The 12177-nt window shown below is 38.8% G+C and overlaps 1 pseudogene; it reads right to left on the reverse strand.

The window, feature by feature from the left end:
• Positions 1 to 9241: 9241 nt before the first annotated feature.
• LOC104235754 (laccase-4-like) lies at positions 9242 to 10781 on the reverse strand (annotated as a pseudogene).
• Positions 10782 to 12177: the final 1396 nt, after the last annotated feature.

Consider the following 12177-nt stretch of genomic DNA (forward strand, 5'->3'; position numbering starts at 1 on the left):
AGTTGTATGAGAGGATGAAGCCTGCCAATTATATCATTCCCATTCCCACTGTTGTTATGGAAAACTCTTCCTAGTGGGTTAACCAAAACAAGACATGCGTCTATCACTAGGGCATGAAGGGTCATACTATTGATGAATGCCTCACTTTGAAGGATAAGATCCAGATATTGATTGACACCAAGGTTATACAAGCTAAAGAGGCCGCACCAAATGTCCGTAATAACCCTCCCGGATCACATAGGCGAAGGGGTAAATATGATAGAAACTGATGAAGAATGGGATCTAGAAGGATCAATCGGGCTCATTCGTGAAGGGGATGAACCTAAAATGTCTCCAGTCATTCTCACACCTATTGTGGTGCAGATTCAGTCACCAATTGAGGTCAAAGTAGCCACGCCAACTTCAATTGGGGTTGAAGTAACAACGCCCTTAGCCACGCCAACTCCGTTTGAGGTAGAAGTGACCACACCCTTCACCGTCACAGTAGCACCTACACCGTCCTTTAAGTCCAATGCCATACCATGGGACTATGCTGCAGAGGCAAGAAGGAAAGGAAAGGGGAAAATGGAAGAAATAGGTGTCGCACAAGGCATGGCAGAAACTGGTAGGGTTAACACGCTCGAACATTTGAGAGGAACAAGTAAAGAAGCCGCTCCCAAGCAGCCCACTATTGAAACTGTCCCGGATGATCTTTGGAGAAAGGTGCAAGCAAGAAAGTATTCTGTGGTCGATCATCTGAACAAAACCCCTTCCTAAATATCCATTCTATCACTACTACAGAATTTTGAGGCACATAGGAATGTATTAATGAAAGTGTTGAAAGAAGCCTATGTACCCAATAATATTACTAGTGGAGAAATGACTAATATGGTAGGGCAAGTATTGGAGAGCCATAATATTACTTTTCACGAAGACGAACTGCCACTGGAAGGACTAAGTCACAACATGGAACTACATATCACAATGTAGTTTGAGGATAAATTCATCGCTAGGGTCCTTATAGATGGGGGTTCAAGTCTCAACATTTGTCCATTGACTACTTTGAAGAGATTGGGTAAAGGTTTGCATGAAATACAAGCGGGAACTATGAACGTGAAAGCATTTGATGGGTCCTAAAGGGCCATGATTGGGGAAATCAACCTATGCTTACAGATGGGCCCGACTTGGTTTGACGTTGAATTTCAAGTATTGAACATATTCGCCATATAAATCTGCAGTTGGGACGACCGTAGATTCATGTTGCTGGGGCCGTAGCCTCCATGCTACACCAGGCCGTGAAGTTCGAATAGAATTATCAGGAAGTAATCATCTACGGGGACGGAAGTAATCCCATTTTTACTAATCAAATTGTTCCAGTCGTCGAAAATAGAAGGAAATTGGGTGGAGAAACGTACCATCGCATCGAGCGCCAATGCAATTGAGAAAGATAAATGGTGGAGTAATAAGACTGAAAGCATATTATCATGGACAGGGTATGAACCCGACAAGGATCTCGGCAAAAATCTCCAATAGATCACCAAATCGATATAACTAAAGCGTCACGGCACATATTTTGGGCTTGGGTATGAATACACCTGGCACGAGTATCAAAATTGGTCGCCACTATGGCGTGGTCCTTATTACCCTTTTGAACAGCCAATACCGCATCTGCACCAGACATTTCAATAGTATGACATGATATGGGGATCTGAAGAGAATGAGGCTTTAGCTGGCCTGAGGAATCTATTTCTGGATGATGAAGACATGGACTGCAATGCAATAGTTGAGGAGGAGGAGGAGGAAGACCTTACAATTCAGACCGTGGGAAAGGGAGTTGTTCTAAAGAACTGGACTGCTGCACCATCCTGGGCCCGTCTAGTTCGTGGGTAGCCTGGCAATTAGTAAGATCTATTTTCAACATTTAAGACATTTTTAGTATTTTGTTTTAGACGTATCTTGTTTTGAAATAATTGCTCGATTCATCGAGTCATACTTGTTTTAATATTTTCAAGATTTATCTAATGCATTGCTATTTTAGTATTTATTATTATCCTTTACATTTTCTACAACTATAATGACCCAAAAGGTCATCACTTGTGTTGCAAGTGAATTCAGCATTCCGAGGCCTAAAAACCTCCTTTTACCCCACCTTGATTTACGTGCATGGTTCGGACCTATATCCAGAAAGCCTTCTATGTGAAAATATGAGAAATAGAAATTTTAGAGTTAAAAATTTGATTATGGTTGACTTTGGTCAATATTTTTAGCAAACGGACCTGGATCCATGTTCCGACGATCCTAGGAGGTCCGCAGTAAAATATGGGACTTGGGCGTATGCCCAGAAATGAATTCCGAGGTCCCAAGCCTTAGAAATCAATTTTTGAAAGAAATTATTTTACTAAATTATCTAAGAAATAAAAAAAAAGAATTAATATTTGAAACCATTGTTATCAGGCCCGTGTTTTGGTTCCGGAGCCCGGTACAAACTTGTTATAATATTTGAAAGATAACTGTGAATTTTGGTGAAAAACGGAGTTTATTTGACGTGAGTTGGACTTTCGATTGAAGAGCTATGATCTTTGAGAGTTCTTGATAAAAATATTGAGTTTTGAGGTTTAATTCATGATTTTATAGGTTATTTTGATGATGTGATCATACGAGTAGGTCCATATGATGTTTTTGAGTTAGTATGCACACTTGGTTTGGAGTTCCGAGGGCTCGAGTGAGTTTCGGGTAGGTTCCGGGATGTCTTAGGCCTAAAAACATAGTTGTTGCAAGTTCAGAGAAGTGGAAGGCCTCTGAACAAACCAATGCGGTCCGCATAAAAAGGAATGCTGCCGCGGAGGGGCTTGTGCAGCCACACAAGATTTTGTGCGGACCGCGGTGAGGACTTTGCGGCCGCACTAGATTCTGTGCGGTCCGCAGTGAAGAACATTTCACTAGTCCGAATTCGGAAGCCTATATCTTTTAATATACAAGGAATTTTGAGATAATTTAAAAACAAACGTTGTAGCACTTCGTGTCTAGTTTCCAGAAAGCTAACGAAATAACAATTTGGACATCTGTAGAGAAAGTTATGGCCAAATTACTAAAGCATGTCTCTGCAGTCCACATGGGAGCTGTGCAGCCGCAGTTGATTTTGTGCGGTCCGCACAGGGCAGCTGAAAGTAGTATATTAAGACGGGATTTTCAGTTATTTTTCATTTTTCAAAACCCCAAAATTATAAGAGGCGATTTTTTCAGATAATCTTTCTTCTCCAAAACATTGGTAAGTGATTTTTAACTCGTTTTCTTCAATCATTAACATCTTTTAACATGATTTTCAACTCAAAATCAATGATTTTCACGGGGGAAATTGGGTGCTTTGGGTAGAACCTAGGTTTTTCAAAACAATTGGAGATTTGGACCTCGATTTGAGGTCCGATTTCAAAACAAATTATTTATTTAGGTTCGTAGTGGAATAGGTAATCGGGTTTTGGTTCGAACCTCGGGTTTTGACCATGCGGGCCCGGGGGCGATTTTTGACTTTTTGAGTAAAACTTTAGAAAATTCATTTTCATGCATCGGGGTTGATTCATTTAGCGTTTATTGACGAAATTAAGTAACTTGTGACTAGATACGAGCGAATTGGTGATGGAATCAAGGGGTAAAGCTATAGTTGAATCGTGAATTGTGTTCGTGGCTTCGAGGTAAGTGTTTGGTCTAACCTTAGCTTGAGGGATTAGGAGTTGTGTCTTATTTGCTACATATTAATTGTGGAGTACGACGTATAGGCATGGTGACGAGTATCTATACGTTGGTGTCAAGTATGCCCGTGAGTCTTGTATTATAATTGTTATGACTCCGTTGTGGTTTATTGCGCTTCCTATGTTATTATCACAATTGTTCCCTTGCCGGGATATTTGTTTGTTATTAATGATCCCTTGACGGGATGTTTGTTTTGATAGTATTGTTCCCTTACCGGGATGTTGTTGAAATATCATTGTTCCCTTATCGGAAAGTTGTTATGTTGCTCTTGTTCCCTTGCCGGGTTTCCTTGTGATTATTGTTGGCTTATAACTGGGAGCGGGTGGTACGCCTACCACAAGATATAATGAAATAGGAGTGTGTGGTACGCCTACCACATAGGAGCGAGTGGTACGCCTACCACAAGAGATAATGAAATGGGAGCACGTGGTACGCCTATCACTAGATATAATGAAATGGGAGCGGGTGGTACACCTACCACATGATATAATGAAATGGGAGCGGGTGGTACACCTACCATAAGATATAATGAAATGGGAATGGGCGGTACGCCTACCACAAGATAAATGAAATGGGAGCGGGTGGTATGCCTACCACAAGATATAATGAAATGGAAGCGGGTGGTATGCCTACCACGAGATAAATAAAATGGGAGCAGGTGGCACGCCTGCCACGAGATATAGGAAATGGGATCGTGTTGCACGCCTGCAACAAGATATGAAAAGAAAGTGAAATCTGCCTTTGTTTTCCTTATTCTTATTAGTGGTTGAATTTTGATTCCTTTATAGTCTCTCTTGATATTTTGTTTTACTTGTTTTCCCTAAAGCATGTTCCCCTTCCCATCTTTATTTGTTTATTCTGCTTTACTTTCCGTTGTATATTATATAACTGCACAGGTTTATTTGGTAGTTTGGTTCTAGCCTCGTCACTACTTCGTCGAGGTTAGGCTAGACATTTACCAGCACATGGGGTCGGTTGTGTTGATACTACACTCTGCACTATGTGCAGATCCCGGAGCAACTTTCGGACCGTAGTGTGGAGGCTACCTTCAGTCCACGCGGAGATCCAAGGTAGACCTGCAAGCGTCCGCAGACCTTGGCGTCTCCTCTATTCCTATTTCCTGTTTCATTTTCCTTTTATTCAGAAACAGTGTATTGACATTTTCTTCAGACTTTGTATGTAGTAATATCCTAGACAGTCTATGACACTGTGACACCAGGTTTTGGGTGGTAATGCTTAAGTATTTGTAATAGATGCATTTTTCATACATCTTATTGTTATCTTCCGCTTAAATTTTAATTTTCGCTATTACCACGTTATCGTCTTATATTTGTTAAAAGAAAATAATTGGTTAATGAAGTAATTAGACTAAATGTTTGGCTTGCCTAACTCATATTAGTAGGCATCATCACGACTCCCGAGGGTAGAAAATCTGGGTCGTGACAAGTTGGTATCAGAGCTCTAGGTTACATGAGTCTCACAGTTCACAGACAAGCTTAGTAGAGTCTGAGGGATCGGTACGGAGACGTCTGTATTTATCCCTCAAAGACTTATTAGTGGTTGAATTTTGATTCCTTTATAGTCTCTCTTGATATTTTGTTTTACTTGTTTTCCCTAAAGCATGTTCCCCTTCCCATCTTTATTTGTTTATTCTGCTTTACTTTCCGTTGTATATTATATAACTGCACAGGTTTATTTGGTAGTTTGGTTCTAGCCTCGTCACTACTTCGTCGAGGTTAGGCTAGACACTTACCAGCACATGAGGTCGGTTGTGTTGATACTACACTCTGCACTATGTGCAGATCCCGGAGCAACTTTCGGACCGTAGTGTGGAGGCTACCTTCAGTCCACGCGGAGATCCAAGGTAGACCTGCAAGCGTCCGCAGACCTTGGCGTCTCCTCTATTCCTATTTCCTGTTTCATTTTCCTTTTATTCAGAAACAGTGTATTGACATTTTCTTCAGACTTTGTATGTAGTAATATCCTAGACAGTCTATGACACTGTGACACCAGGTTTTGGGTGGTAATGCTTAAGTATTTGTAATAGATGCATTTTTCATACATCTTATTGTTATCTTCCGCTTAAATTTTAATTTTCGCTATTACCACGTTATCGTCTTATATTTGTTAAAAGAAAATAATTGGTTAATGAAGTAATTAGACTAAATGTTTGGCTTGCCTAGCTCATATTAGTAGGCATCATCACGACTCCCGAGGGTAGAAAATCTGGGTCGTGACAAGTTGGTATCAGAGCTCTAGGTTACATGAGTCTCACAGTTCACAGACAAGCTTAGTAGAGTCTGAGGGATCGGTACGGAGACGTCTGTATTTATCCCTCAAAGACTACAGAGTTAGGAAAAACTTCACATTCATTCTTTCCTGTAGTGCGATTTTGTTCTCTCAGCGCTAAATTGAAACCCCTACTCTTGTCCTTTAGCGAATGGCGAAGTCATGTACCGCTTCTTCAGCCGAACAACAGCGTATACCGGTGATAGATTAGATACGTCTTCGGAAGCTTTGTGCAGGTTGGATAGGTTTCACCAAGCTCTTCACTCACTACCAGAAAATGGGCCTATGGCAATAGTTATTTTCGCAACGGTTTAACAACCGTTGCCATAGAACCTATATAGTAACGGTTACAACCGTTACAATAGCATTTAGGTGATATCAGCACACTTTAACTGTACAACCGTTGCAATTGTAAAAAAAACCGTTGCCATAGATTCATTTGGCGCAACGGTTATATAAACCGTCCCAATAAAATAAGGCGAAATACATACGGAGATACTTAAAGTTGGCACGATCTTTCATTTAGACACTTGAACTTAAGAGAGTTCCTATTGAGCACTTATACTACCCGAAACTTATTCCAATTAAGCACTTCTTGTTGAGTTGGCACATAAAGTGAATTTCACCCGATATAGGCGCGTGAAGACCCAAAAAAACAGATTTTTTCTTTTTTCTTTTTTATTTCCTTCATCTTCTCCCTAAAAAACAAAACAAATCTGCGTCTCTTCACTGCCAGAATTCGGCAAGAGAAACTGGCGACCTCATCCTCTCCAAAAAAAACAACGAGTTCCCCTCTTCTTCTCCCGTGCTGATCACAGAAAAGATTCCAAAACCCTAGGAAAACGATCTGGGTTCCAACGAACTCCCCTCTTAACAAGAGTTCAATGTTCTTCAATTTTTGATTTTTTAATTTTTATTATTGGATTTTAATTTTTCTTGTAAATCTTGGATTTGATTTAAGGTTGGAGAAGTCAAGAGTAGCAGCCGCATCCCCTTGTTGCAGAGAACTGCAATTAAATGAAATCCACCATTAATGGGTCTTTAAAAAGCTTGAAGGTTTAAAATGGGTTACTTGATTTGATGAAAGTTTGGGAAATTAATATTGGGGTTGTCTTCGGGTCGTCGTGGGGAATGTTTAGCTGAAGTTATAACAAATTTGGTGGAGTTTCTCTTAAAAATTTGGATTAAAATCGTGCTTGGAACAAGAACATACATGAAAATTATGAAGAACACTAAGACCACTAATTATTTTGTTTATTAAATAGATTTAACATAGTTTTTCCTTTTTTTTTTACTCAAAATAATATATGTCCTTTTATTATTCTTCATTCGCCACGTCAGCGGCGGATGCATTTCACAAACTTTGTAAGTTTGGGTGATTGTCAAATAAGTGCTCAATTGAAATAAGTTTCGGGTAGTATAAGTGCTCAATAGGAACTCTCTTAAGTTCAGGTGTCTAAATGAAAGATCATGCCAACTTTAAGTGTCTCCGTATGTATTCCGCCATAAAATAATCTACTAGAATGCGTTTATTATAAAAATTTCTATTGGAACAGTTATTCCCCCCCCCCCATATTTTCCCCCTAATTTTGTTAAACCCGTCAAAACAACCCCTATTTATTTTATTTTTTAATAATTTTAATAATCAAAATATTTAATAAAATTTTTTTTGCCCTTTCCATATAGGATACCCAATATCGTCGATACCTCCAATGCAATTAAACCATCTTCTTCACTGACCCATCCCCATCTCACCGTTCCAAAAATCTTCTTCTTCTTCAAAAATGCCGATACACTCATCTCTCTCTCTAAAAACTCCGATACAGCCATCTCTCTCTCCGATGCCATGAAAAACCCTCAATCCTCCATAGCAAAAAAACGCTCCAGAGCTCTTCTTTTCTTCAACAAAAAGCAGACCCCTCCTCCCACACCCAAAAAACTTAGCCATCATCCTCCATCGCACCAACTCTCTCACTTGCATCACACTCATACAAATATGAAGACTTACCCACTCATGTTTTTGAATATACATAGCTGAAACAAAAATTGGAAAAATTCATATGAAGATCTGAAAATCGCTAGCCTCAAAAAAATTTCAAAAGCTGTCAAAATTTGAGCTTGAGGCCTGAAATTTTCAGCTTTGGAATTCAAAGGAAAAAACACAAAAAAAAAATGGTTCTAAAAAGTGCATTCATTGCTGCTGATTTAAGGAGTTTTTCTTCACTATTTTCTGGGTTTCAATTTGGTTTTTCTGACTGAGAATCGGAGTCGAGTGCTGCTAATTCTGCGTTTAGTAGCTGAGCTCCAGCTTTCCCTTCACTTTATTTGGTTATTCAAGTTTGTCTCTATTGTTGTTTAGAGGTATTTATCTCGATCTTGAAAGGTAATGGTTGTTTGGATATCCGTGTGCTATAAATTTGCTGAAATTGCAATGATATGGTATGATGTTTGGTTAAAATCTGATTCTCTGTTTCTTTTTTTTTTTCGGAATTAAACTGCTCTGCTGCATAGTTGACAAAGGATAAATTTAAGGTAAACAAGACTTATGAGTGTTGGTATACATGGGGAATATCTAAAGTGCACATATATGAAGATGTTCAACTTTTGAGATGTTTATTCGCTATTAAATCTTGTGAGTATTATTACTTGAGCAAAATGTTGTTTTTGTTCCTTTTTCTTTAATGTGTTCATAAAGTGATTAAAATATTCACCCAAATGTTAATATAATCAAGTAATAGTTCTCAAAAATTCTGGAGTTTTGTCTGTTGCCTCCTGGATCGTCTTTCTTGATGTGGAATCTTCTTATTGTTATAATATTACTTGACATCGTTTGCTAATCTGTTTTTATGTTGTTCGCACCACCCATACTGCTCCTTTTGAGGATCAAAGCCTAATATCAAGCAAATTGGCTGAGTCTCTACGATCTGCTTAGTGCTAAATAAGTAAACCCGGACCTTTTAAGAGTGCTATTTGCCCAAAGAACATGTACTAGTACATTCAAGTTTGTTGATATCATTTGTCTATACATGGTAGTCAATCACAAAAAATAATCAAGATTGAAGTTGTGTTTCACCAAAAGACTTAGAGACTTCTCCTCGTACACCTTCGATGCGTGTATTCAAAACGATCAAACTTGTGGTCCTAAACATTTTATTAGTTGAACTTCACAACTGACTTCTGTGAAGCTATCATTTCCAATTCGTATGTCAATTTGATGAAATTTTCTTTAGCATTTTGGAAGATCACTTGGAGGAGGTAGGATTGATTGATTAGGGCCTCTTCCATTTTCCACCAAAAATGCCATCTTTAATCCCCATGTTGTATGAACCTCCAAATGACAATGCAAAAACCAAACACCTACATATCAAAATTACATATTACAAACAAATGAAAGCCACTCTAAAAGGACAAAAAATTAACCATAAAAATAAAAGTAAAAAAGGAAAATTTACCAGGATTATCTGCTCGGAATCTAATGGCAGCCCATCCTGCAGTTGGTACACTCATAGTGTTTCTCTCAACAGGATCCACTAGGTTGAACTTGTTTGGATCATTTTAGGATCATAATTTCCAACTCCTTTCCCAACTACAAAGAAATTAAATCCGTGTAGATGTGTTGGATGGCTCTCTGGTGCTATGATAGAAGGTCCTTGGAGCACTACCTGGGCAGTTGAATTAAATTCAACTTTATAAACTTTTGTACCATTTTGAGTCTGCAAATTTGTTGGTGGAGTGCCAGTATAGTTGAAAGGTATTGTTGGATTTCCAGGGAAATCCGCGGTGTAGACACCACTTATGTTATAGTAATGTGCTTGGAGGATAGCAGTAGTAGGCATGACGAAGCTAACGTTATTGATAGCTGCCACAACTCTGCTTCCATTTTGCCATGTAGAACAAGGATTAACACCAATACCCATAGTTTGAAGCAACGAATGATCGATTGTCAATGGGACATTAGCAGGGTATTTTTTCGAGTTCAGGCTCCTTAGGGAGTCTACAAAAATGTTGGTTACTGGGGTATCATTTCGAGATGGAATGGTAGTGAGAGCAGTAGGGGAAAGTGCATCGGTTCCTTGATAGTGGACCGTTCCGGTTGCAGTTAGATTATCAGTGGCTACTATGGTGTTCATAAAAGGAGAAACGGCTATTAAATACTTGTCAGCACTCTGATCAGCATTCAGTATGGCGTTTGTCGTCTGTCCTGGAGCGATGAAAATGGTGTCGGTCTTGAAGGGTTTAACGCACGATGCATCGACATCAACAGCAGTCAAATTGTGCGCTGCAATCTTGAAAAAGAGCTCTTCATTCAACGCTGCATTAATAATACGGAGCAAGTAGGTCTTGCCACTCTCCACATGTAGGGTGTAACCTGCATCTTACCCATAATCCCGATCAGCAGATATCATTTTGATCCTTCATCAGGCCATTAACTGCATATAATATTTTATTTTTGGTACATAATAACATCATAGTTTGATCTTGATACAATGGAAAGCTGCCTGAATAGTTTGTATGTTCTCCAGTATGATTTTCCTGAATTTTCTTGCATGGCATTATTTGAAAAGAGGAATATCTCTAAATTTATTTGATTAGCATAAACAAGACTAGGTAAAGTACCCTTTGAAGAACAATTTGGTGCAGGTCCAGGATGACCATTGATGGTGTGAGCATCTGATACATTGGGAGCCACTCCCATTTTCATGGCTTGATTGATTACTGCCTCAACATCTGAATTCCACCATTCTCCTGCAATTCAAGACTTCCATTAGAAAAAACAACTACATTGTCTCTGATGTTTAAATCTATAGCATGGATCTTCCCCTTTGCCAGTTGATATGTGCATGCCAAAGTAGGGTACATCATTCCATGCCTGCAATTTCCCCATTATGAATTTAGCATCACATTACGACCTTCTTGTTTGTTTATGTCATATTTATATGATCCACGATAAAGTCAGTTGTTTTTTCCCATCTAAGTTGGCTAAAATAGTTGATTTATCATACCAATGGATGGTAACATTGTCTTGGACATCGTTGACAATCCTTACAAGCACTGTATCATCTTCTCTAGCATAGAGAGTTGGCCCCGGAAATTTTCCATTTACAGTTATAATGGGCTTAGTTGCACACAATCTTGTTGCAGTTTTCTTCACCACCTACATAAAGTAGAGCATAATGCTGAAAATTTATCTTTATGCCCAAATTTTAAGTTTGAATTTCCTAGTTTAACAGAGTATGGTAATTAGTAAGATACATTAATAATATGTTATATAGTGAACTTACAGTGAACTTGTAATGACGAACAATCGACTCCACAAATGCAGGAAAAAATGAAGTTGCAAGAGCCACCAGAACAACAGCTCGAATCAAAGATGCCATGTTTTCTTCTGTGTTTCTCTAAGTGTCACACAGAAAATTGACCAAGATTACATTATAAAGGAATAGAGTATATTGATGCTACGTCATTTTACCTGATTAGGTGAGTGAACAAGTCCAGGTATGCACATTTTGCCTCAAATTTTTCTTGCATATTACATAAAGTAGTCTTTTGATCTTTGAATCCATGCTCCTTTGGCATATACGGGATCACTTATTCTTCTTTGAAATCATACCATCACAGAGTACGTATTCCGGCACATATCATTTGTCTGTTCTTAGTTATTGACTCAATTTTTTATATTTTCTAATTTAAAATTGACTCAATTTGGTCTTGTAGGTTGAAATGGAAAGAATACAATCAACACAAGAAAGTACTGAAAATGGCAGTCAATCAGTTGACGCGTATACATCAGTCATGGGACCTGAGCATCCAGGTCGCCTAAGATTGTATGGACGTGGGGTTACCAAAATGGCCTTAAAAAGAAAAGTGGGAGATTTTGGACCATCTTCAAGTTCTACTGATGAGATGCAGCAAAAATTGGAGGAAATGGAGGAAAGGATGCAGCAAAGAATGCAAGAAAAGGTCAACACACATGATTGGGTTAGCAGATTCATATACATTTTTCGAGGTAAAGGCAGTTGGTGCGCCCGCAACTGACTTCTCCTCACATGTCCACCTCTAGCCAAATGTATGCCTTTTCTGCTCATGATTGTTTTTACTGTTTTTTTGTAGAAATTTATGGAAGATGAATTGTTACTTGGAGAGAAATTTCAAAGAAGAGTC

Source organism: Nicotiana sylvestris, chromosome 6 (assembly GCF_000393655.2).
Source record: "Nicotiana sylvestris chromosome 6, ASM39365v2, whole genome shotgun sequence".
Classification (NCBI taxonomy): Eukaryota; Viridiplantae; Streptophyta; class Magnoliopsida; order Solanales; family Solanaceae; genus Nicotiana; species Nicotiana sylvestris.